Below are 24,140 nucleotides of genomic sequence, written 5' to 3'. Positions count from 1 at the left end.
TTTGATTTTTACAAGCTTTTTGTCATGATTAAGTTTTAGAATATTGATTAGGTTAACATCAAAATTAATGCCTAATATTTTAAAGTTGGCTTTCCAACAAAAAATTCATTTCTTTATATAATTTTTCCTTTGATTTTTTTTTTTTTTTTTTGCTACCTATCCAAACTAACTGCGTTTGTGGGAGATTAATCTTTAGCGAAGAGAGCGCATAACAATTATTTAATTTTTCACTAGTGGCTCTAAGGAATTTTTTTTAGAGCCATCTAGTATTACTGCACTATCATCAGCATACTGAGACATTAAGTATTGAATTTCATTAATTTTAATACCTCTTATGGTATAAAAAAGAAATAATGTGAATTATTAATTCATTGTTTAAATATCCTGCATGTAACAGGGCTAGAATTGTGTAAAAGGAATCATAGTAAAAAAAAATCAGTTACCATCTCTGCAAAAGAGTCCCATCCATCCAGGTTTACACGGAGATGTACATTGTCCTGTGAATCTGTCACACGTATCACAGTTACTACACATCTGAGAACAGTTGTGTCCGTGCCAACCAACAGAACATGCTTAAAAAGAAGAAAAAAGATTCAAAGAATATTAAGGCATTCCTTTTATTAAAAATGAGAAAATTAAGTAGAGAATGACAAGGTCTTCTGGGGAAAGTAATTGACTCATAATGAGAAAAAAACTCAAACTATAATATATAGCGGGCTCATAAGTAGATTGATTTTATTATTTTACAAGCTTATTTGTTTCATAAAAAAAGTTTACGTGCTTTTTTATTTCACGTCATCTCCTTTATTTTTTGATGTATATATTTGTATAAGTAGAAAGAGATATAAATATGATGTGTGTTAAATAATTCTTAAACTCTGTTTCCTTACACATAAGAAATCAGAGATTAGGGGTGTATTGCATAAACCCAAATGCATTGTCCTTGGTCAATGTAATATGTGTTTATTTTTAACCCAAGTATTAAAAGAATCTCTCTCTCTCTCTCTCTCTCTCTCTCTCTCTCTCTCTCTCTCTCTGAATCATAAAAAAGCAATGACATCGCCCCTCAAAACATCTCAGATTTTCATGTAGGAAAGGATATACCTTTAAGTTGATGTTAATTTAGAATATTATTTTCAAACAGCCACTAACCTAATTAATTAGACGAAAGAAAAACGCCAAACACGAAGACGTATTTTCAGAAGAGAAATCGTGCACAAATTGGCGAGAGAAAAAAAACATGAAAACTAAACTTTTTACAGATTTACGACATTGCAATGACAGGCTGACCCATTTCAAGACTTTTAGTTTGTTCTATGAAAAGCAAAAAAGTCTATATAGTCAGTATCCTTTACGCGTCTTAAATATTGAATTGATGTAAAAATCCCCAGTTAACAAATTATTTGCATATCTTTGTGAAAATAAAATAAAAAATAATGCTTCTTACTAATTAATGATCCTACTTACGAATTTCGCATTTATCTCCATAAACACCAACGTCACATCCGTTTGTACAGCTTCCGTTGACATGGTGACACGTTTTGCCCTGACTACAGTTACCACATTTCATAGAGCAGAGTTCTCCGTAGAACTGAGGACTACAAACTGATTTATCAAAAGCCGTTGTTAATAAAAGGGATCATATCAATGACAAAAATGATACAACAAGTCCATTATTTCAGGTAATTAACAGGCACTATGCTGAATATATAATCTTAGCCTTTATGTACATACATGTATACTTGATATTTAATTAGATTTTTTTTAAATTTAATTTTATTATTATCATTATTATTTATTATTATTATTATTATTATTATTATTATTATTATTATTATTTTTACATTTCTTTGACAATTAATGAATTATGGCAAGGCTGATGGAGGAATTAAGTTACGAGATATAAAAAAAACAAGAGGCCCATGGGCCATATTGCTCACCTGAGCAAACTGGCTAGGAGGAAGCAGATTTCAGTTCAGTAAGTTAAAAAGTTTTAAGAGTCATTCTCTGTAAGCATCAGAATGGGATGGAAATTTACTCTAGCCGGTTTTTGTTGAAACTTGATGAAATAATTACATTACAAGCCTATTTTATAAAAATATTATTGGATATGATCAATTTGTCTTGTTTCCATGGCAACAGATTACCTTTTTTCACACATTGGTGGAAAATACTTATAAATTTCATTTCACCTCAATTATATGTATATTTGATTAATATAGGTGACTATCATTGTTATTTTTCTTTTCTTTTGGAAAATAATTTGTAATTTGTTTTTTCTATACACGAAAGTAGCACACACACACACACACAAAAAATCCTGGAACTTGCTGATAAATCCAAATGATATCAAAAGTAGCTTTAAAAAGAGTGGGTAAAACATAACAGTGTGAACACAGAAGGCAGGCACTGGTGGAATATTTTGATGCTCTGAATTTTACCCTAAACATTTATGAAGAACATATCAAAAAAAATTGTAGAAGTATTCTTTATTTCAAGAAAATAAATTGATTATAAAGTTTGTAAAAATCTCTAAATTTACACCCATTTTTTGTTAACGGTTATTTCCCCTTTTGGAAATTTTCTGCTAAAAACAAACAAAATGAAGGTGAAAGTAGAGAGCAGAACTTGATTCTGATGAGTAGATTTTGTCTGTTTTGGGTATTTTCAGGGTTTTTTTTCCCAACTTTTGTGATTTTTTATATTACCGATAAATAAATGGTTGTTCAGGCCTTACTGTGTCTGCGAAATATACATGTATGCGTACAATGGTGATAAGAATGAAAATGAATTGCATCTATTGAAATTTCTACCTATCTGACATGTACTGCATCATTGCAAAAAAGTGTTTAAAAACAAAACAACACCAGTTAGGTGGACTTCAGAGCTACGAGTGTAGTTGGTTAATAAGGTTGTGATGTAGAAAAATACCTGGTAGTAAGAAGCTCACTAGGCAAGTACCAGTGAAAATGTTTACATTTCTCAGTATGTACTCAAACTCGGCCTCACACGTTTTGTAATAAGTTAATGAATAACAGAGTATGACTATCTATATGAAAGAACATTAAAGTATCCAAAACATAATAATGATATGAATCTAATTTGATCAATATTTTAATGTCTATAAATATCTAGGCATATATTTAAACTATCTGTTGAATAAAATTATGATAACCTAGTTAACCAAAAGCATACCTGTATTTGATTTTAGGCATAGTATCAGCTTTTTTAGGTGTGTGCTTTAAAGAAGGAAGGGGGGGGGGGGTTATTGCCGTGCAATGTATTTCATCCATTAAATTTCTTCTTTTCTTTCTTTTTTTTTTTAATTTTACATGTTAACCTCAGTAGACAGTTTTTGTTTTATTTTGTTTTGTTTTGTTTGTTTGTTTATGTGTTTGTTTGATTGTTTGGGTTTTTTTTTTTTGAAGGAGGGAGGCGGGATGCCATGTGCCCTTTCATTTAGGAACTTATTGCATAAAATTGTGAGAAATTTCAAATTTATCTATTATCAGATTATTGAATTGCAGCTAAGTAAGAAAATTAATTATATATTGAGATTTTTTTTTATAATTGTACCTAAACAATCAGTTAAATTTAAGCCAAAATACAATGTGTATACTTTACTAAAACAATATTAACCAATACGATAAGGTATGGATAATATGGCAATTTCCGGTGGAGAAGAGTTCCCTTTACTTGCATCCAGATGTTAAGGATATGCATAATGCCCATTGTTGAAATCTTGATTCATAGATTTATGTGCCCAAATAGTGGCAGAGAAAGAGCCATATTATATTTCGATGTTTTATTTCATATTTTATGAAGACATAAATATTCCATTTATTACATAATTTCTGGAAAATATTTTAAAGAAGCTTTCCAAATAGTTTTAGGTAAAACTGAACCTGAAAAGAAATATCTATGTAAATTGATCAAGGCCCTTTTTAAAATTTTATTTTATTTTATTTTTTTTTTGGGGGGGGGGGATGGGGGTTCACACTTTAACAACCAAAGACAAATAGGTAAAATGACACTCACTTTGAGTCAAAATGGGGTTCTCTGTTTATTGAATTTCGAAAGCTTACAGAGAGTTTACTCCCAGTGGCACCCCCTAAGGACAACGGATAGTGTTTTCAACTAATAAGAATGGTGGTGGTTCTGTAGATTGCTTTCCACCTAATAACACCTCCCCTAACACAAATCTTGGTTTTGCGCCTGAATAAGAAAAAACAAAGACACAAAATTTTTAAACTATATATTGAATGGTGATTGTCAATATTACGTATATGATGATGCAGAATTATATATCTTCAACAGTTTCTTTGTATTTGAGCAGAAATGTAAAATGATGGAAGGAAGAAAGGAAGATGAGGCATATGATGAATAATATATTCCCTTAGCATACTGTTTGTGGCAAAATTTGAGGAATGTGCTATATTCTTTCAGGGGGAAGGTATAATATGGAGGGAGGGGGTGAAAAATTAATCTTTTCAACAAGATTTTTTTTAGAGGTACATGTGGCAGGGTTTTACACCATACTTATGCTATTGGAACAAATAGGAAGGCTTTTTTAAACAAAAGCTTATAACCAACCATTTAATAAAGAATGTTGTACTAAATGAACAGCAAAATTTATTTTAAAAAAATTAAAAAATAATATTTTTTTTAAAAAGTGTAGACGAGGAAGGGGGGGGGGGGAATTATGACTGTGTGTTTGTCCTACTAGAAGTACATGTTTAAAACATGTTTATATGCTTCAATGATAAATAAATGTTGCTTCAATAAGCAGCGAAAAGATTGGTCATGATTTTTATAGGCACTTATATGCTTGTTTCCATTGAAAAAAGACAGTACAAAAAAATCCTATGACGCAGTAATTCAGAAATTTTATCAGTTAAATATTTATATGTCCGAGTAAGTATATGAAGAAGAAGTAGAATCAAACACTGAGGCTATAGGTTTTGTATATTGATACATCAATAATTAAAGGGATCATTCCTGAACTTTTTTGTTTGCCATAGCAACTGTTTTTTTTTTTTTTTTTAAACTATGAATGTCCATTTTCATGTAAGCGAAATGACAAGGTTAATGTGATTAATCTTATTGAAGAAATATAATCGTGCAATAAGGCTATAGATCGTGTATATTGAAGATATCAATAATTATAGGGATTTCCCTTACTATTGTCTGCCATAGCAACCTTTTTTTTTAAATTATGAATTTCTATTTCAATGAAAGTGAAAAACAAATTGAATTAATGTAATTTATTTTATTGAAAAAGAGAAATAATCATATATGAAGCTATTATAAAATTTGTTGTATACTTGTGATAGCAACAGTCATAAGGAAGTGCTCAAGAACTATTTGGTTACCATAGTAACATGATTTTTAGACGATTTTTTTTTTAATGTAAGTGAAATGGCAAATATAATAAGTGTGATCTATTTTATTGAAGAACTTATATCATGCACTGATGCCATATTTTTTTTCATAATGATATTGTCAACAATTACAGTTATTGTTCCTGAATAATTTGGCTGTCATAGCAGCACAAAATTTTTAAATTTATGGACTTACATTTTTTTTTAATTAATATCAGTTCAATGACAAGGTTTATTAGTATGATCAGTTTTACTAATGAATTTTTAAATCTGTGATGTACAAAAAATGAGCCGAATTTTGAATCTACAAATTAATCAAAATTCTCCATAGCAACCATTTTTGTTTCATTATTTTATTTTAAGAAATAATATCTCTCTAAAAATTTTATTTTGTAGAGTATAGAATGGATTTTTCAATGGTGGTAGTTGTTTGCTATGGATTATGGATTGGATTTTTTTTTTTTTTTTTTTTTTTTTTTTTTTTTTTTTTTTGGCTATTTTGTTTAGAAAATGCCAAAAATTGGCATTTTTTTCCAAATTCATGCATAAATAATAATATGATTCGTCATGGCTTTGCCGTTCTTGAGCAGTAGTAGCCCTTTTCACAAAAAAAATCTTAGGTTTTTGCGTAAGATTTTAATTTAAGAATCTCTGACGACAAATCTTAAGTGCGTTTCACGAGCGCATTCGTAGGAGATTGAACTTAAGATTTTACTTACGACAGACTTCGTCCCTAGCAAGTTAGCAACGACTTCAATATGCTTTATAATCCTTAAATAAGTAGATGAAATTAAATAAAACTTAGTTTTCAACATTTGTCAGCATAACAAACATTATTGACAACAAATATCGAGTGCAATGGTAGTCTAAAGTCTGACGTCACAATCACAAGTCTGATGTTAAAGTAGTTCATATGAAAATCTTAGTGAAACTTACATTGTAAATATTATGTAGTGTATTTCATTTAATGTTTCGACAATGATTGTGAAAAAAATATATACTATTATTGGAAATTGCTTTAAAAGGTACAATTTAACTTATATTTTGGTTTTTGCGGTTATATTTTTCCAATAAAATCGGTTTTAAATACTTAAGAGAGGGTTGTGGCTCTCGTAAAGTTACGACACATTTTGCAATTAAGACTTTCTTAAAAAGTTTTGTGAAAACGATTTTTTTTAAGTTTTCACTTAAGATAAAAATATGTCGTAAGATTTTTTGTGAAAAGATCCACAGATTTTTTTCAAGATGATTCCAGCATATACTTATGCAAAACTTTGACCCGCTGTTGTGCCCCAATCCCTGGATGTCATAAATTGAACAAACTTGATTCTATAATACCTACGATTGCTTCTGTATAAATATGACTAATATTGGCTTAGTTGTTCTTGAGATGAAGATCTCAAAGATATTTCCTACGTAAGGTGTATGATCAAGTTCTTACAAGGGATACATGTATATAGGTTTTCCTTTTACTCTATCTGAGTTAATGATTGGAATGATTATTAAGACAGTTATGTCTGAGGGTATACTACTTAAATTCTCTCTTATCTAGAGATGGGGACTGGGTTATTAGTAAGATGGTACTTCTTACATCGTGTTTCTCCCCTAGGTCCCGTCGATAATTAGGAACAATTTGTCTCAACCTTCTTTAGATTTATTAAATGCAGAACTTAAGTACTTAACAAAGATTGCATCGAAGGCGACGGAGCAATTTTTAAAAAATAAGAATTCAAATAATAAGAATATCAATAAATAGTGAACAAATGCACTAAAACACATTAAAAAAAGAACGACAATTGAAAATGATGTTTTTGACAGGGTAAGATTTTTAAAATTGATTTTTTTTATTAATTAGAAACAGAGGAAGATAACTCTTACCAAAATTCAAGGTCATAAATTGGGACACATCTCACCCTTACATGCTAATAGAAATAAATGGGAATTATGTCTAAATATACTGAGTATTCAACACCTACACATCTGTTATGTACCAGTATTCAATTTCATTGAATCTTTTGCTATTAGGATACAGTACCTTAAATTCTTTATTGCTGATTTATTCTCAAACTTCTTCAGCTACCCTCTGAATGCCTAACTTTACCAAAGCTTTGTCTTATATACCCTTCGACTAGTCCATTCCAAGAGTTGTCAGGTCATTCCATTATTTGAAGTCTTCATTGCGTTTTTCTCCAATGCCCCTTAACCATTATACCTATATATTCATATGCAAACCACGATTTACTGTTGTGGCGCTCCCTATTCCCAAGGGTCATGATTTGAACAAACTTGAATCTACACTACCTGAGGATACTTCTGTATTAAAATGTCTAATAATGGCTTTGCTGTTCTTGAGATGAAGATTTTTAAAAGACTTTGCTATATATTCCTATGGTAGGTTTTGACCCCCCTGTTGTGGCCCTGCACCATCCCCAGGGGTCATGGGTGGAACAAACTTGAATCTACACTACCTGAGGATACTTCCGTAATAATATGACTAATCTTGGCTTTGCTGTTCCTGAGAAGAAGATTTGTAAAGACATTTCTTATATATTCCTATGTATCACTTTGACCCCCTCTTGTGGCCCCGCCCTACCCCCGGAGTAATGATATAAACAAATTGGAATTAAGATTATGTAATGAAGCTTTCACATAAGTTTCATTTTTTCTTGCCCAGTGGTTCCTGAGAAAAAAAAAGATGCCACCAAATTTTCACGAATTCTAATTTTTCTCCTCTTGAAAGAGGACGCAGCACTTCTTGTAAACAAACTTGAATTCCCTTTACCCAAGGATGCTTTGAGGCAAGTTTGGTTGAAATTGGCCCAGTGTTCTTAAGAAAATGTGAAAAGTTTACAAAAGACAGACTGACGCTCTTTGATCAGACTGAAACTCTTTGATCAAAAAAAGCTCACTTGAGCCTTCGGTTCAGGTGAACTAAAAAAGGAGTAAGAATTTCTTCAAATTACACAATGCAAGGTGTAAAAATAAATATATTTACAAATACGTTATATCATAATGAGATACGAAATCGTCGGAGGTTACATATGAACTCATGAACAAAGGAAAGCAGGAGTGCTAATCACAAAGGTGATCAAAATTGTATCAGTATTGTAATTGTACTTTTCAGAAATTCTCAATCAGCCTAATTAAAAAAAAATCAAAATATCTAGTAATGGAGTTTATAGTAATTGTACCATAGGACTGGCGGTAAATTTAGATTTTGCTTTGATGTTGCTGTGGTGTATTTGCCAGAAGAGCCACAGTTTTCTTAAGTCACACCCACCTTTTGGCATCAAGCCATACTGTGACAAGACCTTGACTGATGAATGAATGATGTCAATTTCCAGATCTGGCTGATGAATGAATTAAGTCAACACTTTTAATTTAAAAATACTAACATTAGCTTGTCGATGTTCGCTTCATAAATGTTTCTGTATGTTTTCTCCGCGTATCCTTAATCAGTAAATGATACGTCCTATCTTGAGTTCTCGTCATTCTCTTTCCCGTCTCCAAATACAAATAACAATTTCACATCAGAAGTCTCCGCGTTCTCTTTTTTTCTTTACTTCCAATACCATTTAAAACTTTCATTAAAATGTCACAAATCATTTCATTTTTTTTTCTGTACGCTGATTACCATATAGAAAAAGTTCAATGGCGATGTTTCCCATACCCATCCCTAGAGAGATAAATTTTCTTTCAGAGTTCACGACTTGAATAAAAAAGCCTACAATCGCTACCCCTGTACCTGACCAAAATCATGTTTTCTGCGTCTTCAACATTCCAAAGGTACAATATCTTCACACGTACCAATGTAATTCCGAATTTTTTATCAACAATTTGCAGTAGCAGTGACGCAGCTAAGTATGCTCCTTACAGATGGAGACAGCTATTTATACAGACTCTGGACCGTGGATTGACACCTTGTAGTAGGCGGTGCTATTTATCAGCTTGCTTTTCTCTCATTGGTACTCTGGTACAAGTAACTTACACAATAGATATTAAGTGGTTAGCAGTAAATACACTCACAGTTTTTATTCACTCGGGGCCCCGCCCCTCGTGAATGAAAACCTGTGACTGTATTTACCGCTAACCTATTAATATCTATAGTGTACCTAAAACATATCCTTTCAATTATTCTCATCTTAAACTTACACATCTATTAAGCATTTCGAATAAAAATGTATATAATATATCAAAACATAAAAATCAAAATTTTAACAGGCCCAGAAGTAGTAATATTTAATCAATAATGGCATGCATACAGCAATTATGTAGTTATGTGAAGAATGAACTCATCTAATGTGTGTTCTTTTCACTTACGCAATTCACATTGATGTCCCTGGTACCCAGGTTTACATCCCAGACAAGCACCTGTCTTTATGTGACAATAACGACAGTTGCCAGGACAGGGAGTGTTGCAATCTAGTCCATAATATCCTTTTTTCCTACAGCCTAAATTGAACAAAAAAATTACTTTTAAAATAAATATACATTAAGAGATTTTAAGTATCTTTTCTACAGCACTGCAGTGTAAAATGTTGTATAATAAATGTATTTTTTTTTACAAATGCATTTAATCGAGACTGAAGTGTAGTAAGTACATAAATAAGATATGATTTTATTGATTTCTTCAAGCCTCTCTTCCAAATAAGATACACTAGTTTATTGCATGAATTTTGCGATCAATTAAAGCCGTCAGAAATTTTCCTCAGAAATTTGTAAAATGAAGTGCATTTAAGAATACTATCATGGCAATCCAAGACATCTGTGTAATTTTCTTTCAGAAAATTACACAGACATTGTAATTCAGCTAATAACGTTTATTAAAATAAAAAAAGTATATATTTTTTATGCCTTCGTATCGAAGATTCGGGGATATATAGTTTTTGCCCTGTCCGTCCGTCCGTCTTTCTGTTTGTCTATTTCTCCGCAAAAACTTTAACATTGCCCATAACTTTTGATTGGTTGAAGCTATGGCTTCCATATTTCACGTGTATTCCTTGTGACAAGACCTTTCTACGGGTTTCACCATGTTTGACCTTTTGACCCTGACCTTGGAGTTTGACCTAGTTTTGCAAAATTTTATCCAACTTTAACCTTGGCCATAACTTTTGAACAATTGATGCTAGAGTTTTCGTACTTCACATGTGTAATTCTTTTGACAAGTCCTTCCTTGGGATACCAACAATTTTGACCCTTTGACCTTGACCTTGGAATTTGACCTACTTTTGGAAAAACTTTAACTTTTGCCATACCTTTTGAACCGTTAGAGCTAGGCATTTCATACTTCACACATCTAATCCTTGTGACAAGACATTCCTTTGAATACCAACAACTTTGACCCTTTGACCTTGGAATTTGACCTACTTTTGAAAAACTTTAACCTTGGCCATAACGTTTGAACCGTTAGTGCTAGGCCTCTCATACTTCACATATGTAATCCTTGTGAAAAGACATTCCTGTGGATATCAACAACTTTGACCTTTTGAACTTGACCTTGAAGTTTGACCTACTTTTGAAAAACAAACATTGGCCATAACTTTTGAACCGTTGGTGCTAGGGCTTTCATACTTCACATATGTAATCCTTGTGGCAAGACCTTCCCTTGTGTTTGACTTACTTTTGAAAAACTTTTACCTTTTCTATATCTATTCAATGGTTGCTGCTAGGGCTTTCATATTTCACAGGTATATTCCTCGAGACAAGACCTTACTTTGGGTACCAACATATTTGATTTGCATTTGAAAAAGTTTAACCTTTGCTATAAGTTGCCACATGGGGCCATCAGTGTTTCACAAACACATCTTGTTCTAAATTATATTTCGTCTAATCGTCTAATAATGAAAAGAGGACAAAAGTATATACCGTAGACCTCAACTTCACACACTTCGTTAAATGCATCGTTGCTTAATTCAGCAGCACGTGCTGCATCCTGGGGTCTTTGGTTAAAGTAGATGACATATTGTCCGTGTACAGGACAGATTATGCTGACAATTGACGGTATGGTTGCCCTGGTGTAGTTTGTGTCATGAAAACATAAATGCCCATCACTTTTGCTTGTTGTATTCGAAATATAAATATAAAACCCTAAAAATCTCTTTGTGTATCCATTCGAAGCACCTGAAAACAAAAACAATTATATTTACATCATTATAAAACAGGAAGAAATAGAGCATTGACATGTTATGTTAAAGAAGATAAATCTCTAGTCTTTCGAATTAAATTACCATCAGGCGAACGTATCAGATTATAGCGAGCGCAGCGATCTTTAACAACAACGCCTGGCCGAAGAGAAAATTCGGACTTTGTACATTGTTCCAAATGATTTTTTTCGGTTACAACAAAAATTCAACCAAAAAAAAAAAAAAAAATAAAAAAATTAAAAAAAAAAAAATAAAATCACCTTGATTAAGACTATTGCATATAAATAGTAAATTATACGTTCTTTACAAAAATTAGCACTGTTCAGGCTTTGGATTAGTAATGCAATTTACCTTACATACAACGTCATATGGCGATTAAGTCTAGACGTAGGAAATGTCAAATTAAAGAGAAGGATCTAAATGAAAACTGAATAGGTATAAGCACTCGTCCTAAAGAATTGGAGATACGTTGCAAACATTCTTTTCATACACGTGTAGGAGAACAGGGGCATGTAATTTAATTGTCTTGGTCTTGGTTTAGGTTACCAGCTTAATTAAACACTGAAATATTGAAACATTAAAATATGGGCTTCTGGATATTTCGTAATTATTTGAAGAAAAAAAAAATTAAAAAAATTACATAATCCTGCAAAATCTCTCTCTCTCTCTCTCTCTCTCTCTCTCTCTCTCTCTCTCTCTCTCTCTCTCTCTCTCTCTCAGTTATGGCATTGAATAGTTAAGCTTAATAAGAGTAGACCTTTTCCTTTTAAATATATAAAGGTTTGCAATTTTAGAATTATCATCGTCGGATACGCATGGGCGATCTCACAGCCAGGAACAGGTTAAGTCCCTTTACAATACCGTTGTCAAGGACCTTTAAAGTTAAACACTAAAACTGGTTCGTTGTCATGACCTCACAGGTGAGATTAAGATGATGTCCGTCCGGTGTCATAACTCTAGAGAACTTACTAGTTTAATTTTATTTTCCAAGTAAGTTAATTGATTACAATCCCTCAAATTGCAATGGGGAGCAGAACTGACAATATATTTGTCGGTGCATCAAATATTCAGATATTAACAGGTTATACGAGTATGACAGTAGTTAGTGTTGGCGATACACCACCCTGCTTAAAACATATTTTTGATTTATTTAAATTTTCTTTGAAATGAACGTATATTCCTTCTATACAAGAAACAATACCCAATACTAGATACTGGTAATATTATGAGGTATTGTTAGCCCCTGAAAAATCAAAATAAAAATCAAAGCTAACTAAAACTTTGCTATAATTCAAATTATGTCCGTTGTCATGACAAGTTACGGAAATTCAGTCCGTTGTCATCGGACCGTTGTCAGAATTGTACTTTATACAACATTGGTAAACTACTGTTTAATGCACTCTTTTTATTAATTATACTTGCAAAAAGAGGGAAAAGATTTTGGAAAGGAAAACCGGTCATACATGTATTATTTCGCCGAACGAATAGGTAATTTGTTCGAACAAATTTCTAATTTGAACGAACAAATATTTAATTTGTCTGAATGAATATCTTATTTGTCCGAACAACTATCTTACTCGTCCGAAGAAGTAATTGCATTTTTTTTTATCTGGCCCTCCAACAGCGCCGTAGGTTTCGAACAAGTGCTATTAATAGAAAATTTAAAATCATGCTTCATCGATAACATGGCACAGATTCTCCTATAATTGGTTCTATGAGAAAACCTTATTAATTCAAATTAAATTCAAAGGACAAACCTCATTAAAAAACAAAATTAATTGAATATATCAATTGGTGGACGATTTAATGACAAAGGAATTTTAGATTTACTGAGCTTCAAAGTTAGACTTTTAAGGGTGAGCACCTTAGCAGCACGAAGCACATGCAATGATATTTGCTAGGACAGTTATTGGCAATTTACCTGAAATTTCTTTGACAAACTACATAAACAGAACAAATTCCTACTTAGGGGGGGGGGGGTCTTAATTTTCAACTTCTTGGATGAGAGAATTGACTCTACTGTAACAAGAAGCGGGGGTTGGGGGGGGGGGGGGCGATCTTTCAAAGTATAATTTCATATTGATTAAATAAAGGGTATAAGTTTAAGTTGGGAATCATCCTCTCGTCCGATTTTATGTGCCTTGAGAATAAATAAATCTGATCATATCGGCTCCATTTTATAGACAGACTAAAATGTTAAGACAAATGACACCGGACTATATCAACTTAACATATACTGAAAACGGATATTTTGCTGATAAATGTCAGATTCTCATATGGTATGCGTTCTGCAAAAGGCTGTTATATGTCTAATGAAATGTAAATTGAGCTCCTTTTCAAACTACGAAATTAAAGTGCTTTTTTTAAATAAAATGACGACGAAAAATATATATATATTTAACCGCACATTCATGCTTTTACACCATGGTATGTATTCGCCAATCACAACTACTCGGAATATATTTAGGATAAGAGAGACATGATTTTTTGTCATGAATACTGAATGCTGTATCTGTTCCCCAATATTTAAGTGTATTCCTTGAAATTGAAGAAAAACATGACTTTTCATCCATTCAGTAAAGATTCCTGTATATTTTGAATGACAACGGACAAAGATTATCTTAACCTCAACTGCTACATGTAGGTCATGACAACGAACCCATTTTAGTGCTCAAAGGACAACCTAATTAAAAAAACAGAATTAATTGAATATATCAATGGGTGGACGATTTAATGACAAAGGAATTTTAGATTTACTGAGCATCAAAGTTAGACTTTTAAGGGTGAACACCTTAGCAGCACGAAGCACATGCAGTGGTTAGAGCATTTCACTCTAGTGTGGAGGAGCAAGATAATTGATCCTTAGTCACAGATTCGAATTTCAACGCGGACGTTCCGTATAAGTCCCGTATCATAGTAGTCAAATGTTGGTACGAAATAAACCTTTTTCTGTTCTATTTCCACAAGTGCCAAGTACAGTTCTAAAACATCCCTCAATAGGTAGTCAGTAGTGTTCAAGGGACATAAAGCAAGCAAACAGCCAACCAACAGACTTTGGCATCGTGTATACATGTAGCTGACAATATTTCACTTTTTAACACATAAAATTATCTTTACTTTTTTACGATTAGTAAAATAAAAAATAAACTATTAGGTATGCCTATTATGATTTTTTGGTACTGCTAATATGCATACCAAAATACAAGCACGTGCCTAGTAGAATTGGAAATGAAATTACTTTGTTGCACTTCTTAAAATTTCAAATTGTTGAACTTGGAGCTGCTTTCAGACAATCAACAAAATTTAAAATTATTACTGCAATCATCATGATATTTGCTAGGACAGTAATTGGCAATTTATCTGAAATTTCTTTGACAAACTACATAAAGAGAAAAAAATCCTATTTCGGGGGTGTCTTAATTTTCAACTTCTTGGATGCGAGAATTGACTCTACTGTAACAAAAAAGCAGGGAGGGGGTTTGGGGGTTGGGACAACCGACCTTTCAAAGTATAATTTCATTTTAAATAAGTAAAAGGTTTAAGTTGGGAACCACTCCCTCCCCCGATTTTATGTGCCTTGAGAATAAATAAATCTGATCATTTCGGCACCATTTTATAGACAGATTTACGTGTTAAGACAAATGACACCGGACTATTTCAACTTAACATGTACTGACAACGGATATTTTGCGTATAAATGTCAGATTCTCATATGGTTTGCGTTTTGCAAAAGGCTGTTATATGTCTAATGAAATGTTTTAAACTACGAAATTAATGTGCTTTTTAAATAAATTGACGACGAAAAATATATATTTTTTAAGCGACAACCATGCTTTTACACTATGGTATGTATTCGCCAATCACAACTACTCGGAATATATTAAGGATAAGATGTGATTGATGCTTTGAAATAGAAAATTATTTATGTTAAAAAAAAACTTACCCCACGCAGTATTGCCCGTCCTGTAATATATCCGTATGTCATGTATACTTTGAATAGAAGTTAAGTTAACCCACCAGGTGGCAGTATTTTGACCACCAACTGATACCACACACTGTCCTCCCCACGCGCTGAGGTCAGATTTCAGACCATCTACAGCATTACTGGAGTGAAATGTACTGTCCCATGCATTGTATTGTTTTGATTGCCATGTTGGTTGATTCAGAGCTATATTTTCTTCAAATGAAAAAAAAAAATTAAAAGTGCAATAATTTTCGAAAGAAGAAATTGTGATACACAGAAGACAGCCAAATCATTTGTAGAAAAAAATAGTCATAAACTGTTCAGGTTACTTACAAAACCAACATTTTTATTATTATTATTATTATTGTTATTATCGCTTTCTTAAATTCAATTTTAAATAAAATTTAGATATAATTTAAATAAGGAGTACAATGAATTGAAATAAGAAAAAAAAATTTGAATCATTCTTAATGTCACCTCTTGGATTGTCATTAGATAAGCCTTTATATTCATTTATTTTTTGTTATAAACATTAAATTCTGTTTATTAATATTATTTCTGTTCAAATCTAGGTCTCAAAACTTAAAACTTCCTTTCAAGAAATGCTTGACTTACTTTAGCACAATAGACATGTGCAAACACATCTATAAAGCAATACTACATTTAAATTCCCCATTTCGCTGAAATGTGTAAATATACTAGAAATGGAAATTTAATCCAAGGTATTTGGATTTAAATAACACGTCGGTGTCCCACCACATCCCAGGATAGAAAAAATAAATCCTTATAGCTTACAGGAAGTAACCTTAGCAGTCCATATTTTAAATATATGTTGAGATGCGAACTAAAAAAAATGATAGAAAGTAAAAATTTAGGAAGAATCTAATAAAGCTATGAATTGTAAGAAAATAACAAAATTGGATATGTTGGTAACTCGAGAGAAAAAGGAAGAAAAATATGGAACTTTAGCCAAAAAAATGGAAAAGATTGCGATGATTAAATAAAGGGAGAGCAAATATTTTGTGTAGGTTAACAGCAATACTATTTTTTGTTTTAGATGTAGGTGAAATTTTCTTTCGGATTTTTATCGGATTTATACACCCTGATACGGAAAAATAAACTCAAAGTGTACATATACAACTTATTCTTTAATTCATTTTAGTCACTTTTTTGTGAAAAGAAGATCCGACATATTTAATAAGGAAATTCTACAAATTTTTGAATCCTCATACCTAGGTAGTAATCAATTTTTCGAGATTTAATCTGATGCACAAAAGAAAAGACCTAATAATGGATTGCTAAAATGAAACCAATCATTATCTTGAAGCTGCATTTACATTCTCCTGATCTTTTTGCAGTTATGTAATTTCAATATTTTTTTTTCAGGATGTTCATTTGCATTGGTTTACTATTGCATTTCAATCAAAATTGACCGTTTTAGGACGATCTTTCAATACCATTTGGAGGGGTTTCTTCACTCATACAATTCGAAAATATTGAATAGAAAAAAAAATCTATATAGATAATTAGAAACTTACCAAAGCCAAATAAATAATCAGTTGTCAATATCAGATAAACTGATGCTAAACTAACAAGTCCCATGTCGACAAAATCACAATTACACTAAGTAGGAAGTAAAATACCTTGTTGATATCAGTTAAAATACAGTCGACCGATTTTACACTTCCGGCTAAAATAAACCTGAGACCAAGGCCATTTTTTTTTCAAATTTGAATACTCTATTAATAGTTCTTTGCGTGTTCAATGCCGTGAAACTCACCGGGTCGTTCTGTATGAATTCGACTGAACGGAGGAGGTAATGCAATGTGAGATCAAAACCTATGTCTAGTTATCGTATTTTTATATCTTATGCTCCATTAAATGAGGAACTTTTTTATATAAAATGGCTCATCTTCACAAGTGTCAAGTCAATGTGAATTAGGGAAGGTACTTATGGAAATCCAAGACATCATTTTACGACGTATACATTTAATTTAGCAGAAAGAAATTTATATGCATTAACTAAACCAAAATTTGACGATATTTCTACACCGAATTTACAATGTCATTTTTATCAAAAAAATTGTAATACTTAAAAAGTGGAGAGTCAACAAATTGTTTTAATTAAGTCCTTTAAGATGTAAGAGATAACCACACTTAATTTAAGAGTAATTATGGTCCAAAAAAGTCAAATGCGAAACTATTCGCTTTTTTTGTACAACTACTAGACGAAATCCCGCGCAAGTGCAGAAAATGCAATTTTAGCCAGTTAACTAGATAGTATAATATATCTTTAAGTTTCTAGTTACAGTTACATGTACTTACAGGATAATGGCAGGACAAATTACTTTGTTCAAAACCCAGCAGTTAGTTTAGGAGCAAGAGATATACATCCCTTTTTGATATTAAGACTTGAAAAATATCAATTTCATTTATTGAGGTTTTCTCTTTACATGTTAGCAACTTTTTTTTATATTTTTTGTTGTATTTTATACATATTATTCTACGGGTGCTTATTTAGTGAGTTTTTTTTTTTTTTCACTAACATGTTAGTAACTTTTTTTTTATACCAATATCTCAATTAATGGTATCAATTACTGTACCATTATTTCCTTGCACATTTACACCAAAGATTCTCATTAATATACATGCAGTGAAAGTATTGTTGAAATATTTTTACAGGGGTCATGTAGAGAGAGAGAAAACAAAACTTGACGGCATCAAATCGTCATTTTTATCATACTTATTGTATAATTTTCCCTCCACCAATTGAAACTTCTTTTTTAAAAACATAGTAAGATCTTTCCACTTTTCTGTGGAAAGACCTCTTGAAATGCTTATGTTTATTATTATTTTTCTGTTATGATCTTTTGAACCGAAGGACTCATCGAAAAGTTTTATAGGTCATGATACTGGACAGCTAAAGTTATTTCGATAAACGACCTAGGGTGTTTGACCTGCTACCCCTTTTGCAGTTATTGCCCCTTGCATTAGAAACCTTGTTATCTCTACTCCTTCAAAACAAAACCGTAGAGGTTCAAGACCTTCACCATGCATTGTCTTGGACTAGTAACAGAGACTCTTCTATCTATCATTCCAAAAGTATTTGTAGACCCCTTTAATGTTTAATTTAATTACCCCTGAAAGTTTTTGATGTTTACGAATAATGAAATTATTTTAAAATGATATGTCGTAGAGATATGAGATCAACGGTACTAGATTCTTCAACATTGATCTTAAAACTTAGGTCAAGGACAAAGCTCAAGGTCATTCAAATTATGAGAAACTTAGCCCCTTTCACATCTCCTTCTTTAATGTATGTCTTTCAGAATATACTATACCTCTTTGCATGTTTATTATGCTCTTTTAATGTTTCACTCTTGAGCCCTATGTGTGCCCTTTTATAACCTATTGCCCCTTTCACTATTAATCTTGTTATCACTACTCCTCCAAAATTGTAAAACGTAGAGACACAAAATCTTCACCAATGTCTTCAGTTTCTCAAGCCAGGGTATCAATCTATTCAGTGCGAAAGAATATGACGACCCCTTAAGCGAGTTATTGTCATTTAAAATCTTTGATTAGCCCAAAAACTTTTAAACGAATAACCGGAGAAACACAGGTCTGCCTGCATTGAGATCCTTGACCTTTTGCCTTGGAGATGTTGACAAGGTCAAAGGCCAAGGTCATTTTTTTCCTTAAATTTTTCATTTTTTAGTCATTTCATTTTCTTTTCATAAAATTTAGCTGCAGAGATTTATATATTAAAAAAAAAGATTAAATTTGAGAAGGCGGAACGACCTCTAATTGCTCTATAGATAATAAGTCTACTAGTTTTTATTTATATTCATATTACAACTGCTTTGTTAAAAACTTTATTTGTTTATTTTTTTTTCTTTCTTTTAGTGAACATACAATTTGATTAACAATTTGATTAACACTTTGATATAATTTTTCATATGAATACTATGTTTGTAGAAAACTCACACATACTGATACAATACATATTTTGTGAATGTCAAACTGTCTATTAACCCAAATTAAAAAATGCAATAGCCTGATCCTCTGAGTTTCTGTAATTTTAAGCATACTTGCAAGAAATTTAAATCGACGATGAATAGCGGTAAACAATGTGAATATATTATCAAGATGCATGATGTGAGGTTTTGAATAGTTAACCACTTTTCGTATAATTATGACGTCATACATTTTACAGTTGAGTAAATCTTGGCAACAACTTAGAAAACATTGACTTAAATAAAAATAATTTAAACCTCTTTAATATAGTTCACACATGTAATTAAATTACAAAGGATTATAACATATTTTATAACATATTTTGTGATTGTGTAAGCTGATTTTTAAAGCATATATCTAGAAACATGTAGGTTTTTAAATATACATTTTTTGTCTGATCCTCAAATAAATCAACATAAAAGATCTCAGCTACAAGGGATATGATATTTTTTTTTCAGAGAGAGAGAGAGAGAGAGAGAGAGAGAGAGAGAGAGAGAGAGAGAGAGGAAATACCAATGTAATGCAACACTGTCAATGAAATATCAGTATCTGCTTTGCCTGATTTCACTTGATACGTGTAGTTAGACATTGTCCTTAATATCTGATTAGATCTGTAGACATCTTAAAACGTAAGCTTAAATCTTTAGTATCTAACTGATGCTCTCTTCAACGCTATTTCATTTTATTGTCTATATGTTCGAAATGAGATGTTAATTATTAAATTAATAAATAAAGATGTATTAATGATAGATGCAGAAGATCATAGACGATCATAATCTGATGGCAGGGAAAATTCGCAAAGCTCTTGGTATCTGTTCATGTCGTCTTCGTCCATTTTACTAGAGATAATGTCCATGTTCAATGCCTGTGTCTTAGTTTCTTTATCTTCTTTATACTTCTGTTTTCTTTGTCCTTCTTTGGTCCTCCATCTACAAAAGTGTATGAAATTAAAAAAAAGGTATAATTTCTTCTTCAAGATACCATTTTTAAAAAATTCAAACCGTTTTTGAAGCTTTTGCGTAATTTATTCATTTTTTTTCTCTCAGTGGCATTGGAGAGAGAGAGAGAGAGAGAGAGAGAGAGAGAGAGAGAGAGAGAGAGAGAACTGTGATAATTCTTTGAAGTTTGCCCTAAAATATATATTGTACATTATTAACCTATTTATACATATATAGGCAATTAAAACCACGATTATTGTCAGGCAAACACAGAGAGCGGCAAGAACACCATAAAATATTGACAGACAATCAACATCATCCGTTTTCTCTGCAACTGCATGAAGAAATGCATATCATTAATTTCAAATCTGTTGATATTTCAATATTTTTTTAGAGTGCAATTATGCAAGTACACTAAGCAGACTTTGTATAAAATTATTAACCTTGCAAACACTTAGCACCCTGCCATCCACCAACACAACCTTCGTTACAATGCCCAGTCACGTGGTGGCAGTCACGTGATGATTTGCAGAAAAGGCTGCATTCTTTTTTGCAATTTTCTCCATAAAATCCTGCCTTACAAACTGTTATTAAAGGTTAGGAAATCGTTTTATATTATGAATAACTTTGAGAAATTGAATATTTTGATTATATCTAAAATAAATAAATAAATTAAAATTGCACAATGAAATCTAAGTTGTTAAAATGCAAGAAACACTTTTTATACAATTTCGAATTCTTGAAATCACACTTATGGTATTTTTATCTGCATAAATTTAGAAGAAGGTTTTACCTTCATTGCATAATTTTCCTTGATATCCTTCGGCACATCTTCCTGAACAAGATCCATTTACGTGATGGCAAACGAGGTCCTGGCAGAATCCACATGAATGATGACAGTTTTCACAGTACTTATTTTCTTTACAAACTAAAGAAAATTGATATTTTACTTGTTATTTTCTTTAGATTCGAGAATGAAAATTACGCCTTACAAATATTATCGTCATCCAGAAATAGATGAAAAAACATAGTTGGATAGAAAATACACCCCATCGGGAAATATGGAACAGAAAAGTAATTATTTTTATAAATAAACAGAAAAGACAAAAGTATCATTATTTATACATGTTATGGCATTTCTGAAACAGTAACACTGTACCCTGTTTGCATTGAAGTCCCTCCCAACCTGGTTGACATCCGCCCTCACATTCTCCTGTTGCTCTGTTGCATGTATTAGGCACACCACAGTTTTCATTACATTTCTGTTCACAGTTTATACCGAAATATCCAGATGAGCAACCTGATATAAATTTCTATATTTAAATCAATTTCAAGTAAACGTTTCTCTTTTTTTGTATTTAGATTTCTATAAAAAGTAAATTAAGACACAGATTATCAGCCAAAAGAAAAAAATCTTATACTTATAAATTAATAAATTTTGCAAATAAACTCCGAAACGGATGCACCAGAGTTCTTACTTACTCCTCTAAGGATACACTATATACAAGATGATGTCCGTAAACTATATTTAGATTTCACTCGCATAGTAAGTATCATACATTAAATTAAAACTCTACTTTCATTTTCTATAAACAGCCATGAAATAGTAAAAACGTGAGTACGGTGGCGTTTCCGGTTGGCGGATCTAAGTTACTGGCAATTTTTAATGAAACTGACAACAAGCAATTGTTCATTTGTTTCATAAAACGTCATCACTGAATAATTCAATCAAAACTTAATTTAAATGATATAAAAGAAATAAGATGTAATTGCCGATTACAAAGGGAAATGTGCAAATTATTTTCGTAATTCACCGATCTTAATATTGACGGAAGCTTCTAGAACATCCTATAGCATCGAGCCCGATTAAAAAAAAGAGGCGATTTTAGCTGCATGAACATAAAAAAAGCTTTTGTGTGAATGGTCATTGAAATACTGGTAAATCATTGATAACACTTTAAGTTGTGAACATATTTATATATATCGAAAGACTATTACATATACAGTATGTGGTAGGTTTTCCTAATAAATTTATCGGTAAAATTTGTATATATTCCTCACTGAAAGCATCGTGGCAACGAACCCGAAGTACAATTTGTACTTCGTTATAAACTTGCTTACATGAAAATAGAAAATTAATGAGTAAGAAATTGTTCAAATACAATTAAAGCTGTAGAATTTTGTGCTTTATCAATACATTTCAGTTTTTTTTTTTTTTTTTTTTTTGAATGCTCTTTTGTATCAACTCGGCCTACTCATAAGGCTTAAAAGCTAAACAAAGTAAAGTATATATTTTTTTTACATATCAATAAGGTACATACATATTTATAAACGAAGACCCAAGTACCTGTGAATTTTAACCCCCCCCCCCCTCAATTTATCAGTAAAATGTGCATATTCGCTGTGCTTTTATCCATGACGGAAATGAAATAAGAGCATCTGAAGTACAATATCTACATGTATAACATAGTAAAAAAGGTTTTCAAGTTTGTTATTTTTCAAGTTTTTACTAAAGGGGGGGGGGGGGGGCTGGAGACGTACATCTACTTCGTGCGGGATTTTGAACAGTATTTCTTCCTGCTATAAGCCTGTAGGCTGTCAGTAGAATTTACTATATATTTTCTGTCGGTAGTGGTATCCATTCAATCCCCCGCGCTTGCGCGGGATTTCAGCTAGTACTTCAAATAATTACTATAAAAATACATAAGGTTTTGTAACAGTCTTTCTTTTTTCATGATTTCCAGTTGAACCCTCTTTATTTGTCATATTTACAATATTTTTTAGCATATATGCAGCGCGTAAATTATTACCATTTTTACAAAATATTCCTTCATATCCAGCGTCACATCCTTCAGGACATGAATCATTAATGTGATGGCATTGTTTATAACCCAGACAGGCTCCACAACTCTGAGTACAACTTTGTCCGTATCTGCTTCCATCGCATTCTATTAAATGCAGTCAATATACTTGTTCAACGAAAAGCATCGAGAAAGAAAATATTCTATTTCAACAACCCTTCCCCGTTTCCACAATCACCACTAAAAATAAGCACAAACTTTCTCTAAAATATTTGCTTGAAAGAATGTTTCCACTTAAGCATATTGCCGTGGCCCCTATTTCGGACTCCTCTAACATCATCTAATTAACTCAAATTTTAATTATTTTACACCTAACCCATATTTTGTTATCTGTGTGGTACATTACTTGCAAAAAATTACATTGAAAACGGCGCTATAGTTTTATTAAAGGTAATTAAAAGTGCCCACTAGTAGGTGTTAATTCCGAAATTGTCCGAGCTAGGTTTTAATTGTGTATCATTAATATTCGAAGTAGGTGGAGCATTTCATCGATCGATTGAAAACATGTAATAGCCAGTTATATAATGGCTTCTGGGAACTACTCAGCATAATGAAATTAAAAAAAAAAATATACACAAAAGTAAACACAAAGAGCATGTTTAAACTTCTCAAGGATTACGACAGTTTTTTTTTTTTTTTTTTTTTTTTGGAAAGAGGGGTGCGGGGAGGATCTTGAAGACTTAATGAAGATGTACATGTACTCAATCCCTAAATCCAGATTTTTCCCCAATTTTTGGTAAGTTCTGGCAGATCCTTGAAGTCATATAGTAAATAAACAAAATCTAGCAGCCAACCTTAAAAAAAAACAACAGGTGAATGACAAGTTACTTTTGTTT

General features: G+C 31.8%; 1 protein-coding gene and 1 long non-coding RNA gene across 2 annotated transcripts in view; both read right to left on the bottom strand.

The window, feature by feature from the left end:
- The window catches only part of LOC133174513 (multiple epidermal growth factor-like domains protein 10), a 114,884-nt gene that overhangs the window by 10,979 nt on the left and 79,765 nt on the right, over positions 1-24,140 (bottom strand). The window lies entirely within an intron of this gene.
- On the bottom strand, positions 20,663-21,720 carry LOC133174449 (uncharacterized). The gene is made up of 4 exons (XR_009719143.1): positions 21,603-21,720; positions 21,237-21,371; positions 20,887-21,027; positions 20,663-20,777 (listed from the first exon to the last, which is right to left on the bottom strand). It is a non-coding gene; the product is annotated as an uncharacterized LOC133174449 (long non-coding RNA).

This window comes from Saccostrea echinata, unplaced genomic scaffold (assembly GCF_033153115.1).
Source record: "Saccostrea echinata isolate AGI-Se365-2 ecotype Australia unplaced genomic scaffold, CSIRO_AGI_Sech_v1 ptg000058l, whole genome shotgun sequence".
Classification (NCBI taxonomy): Eukaryota; Metazoa; Mollusca; class Bivalvia; order Ostreida; family Ostreidae; genus Saccostrea; species Saccostrea echinata.
The sequence above is the reverse complement of the archived record's forward strand: the minus strand, read 5'-3'. Positions and strand labels throughout refer to the sequence as shown.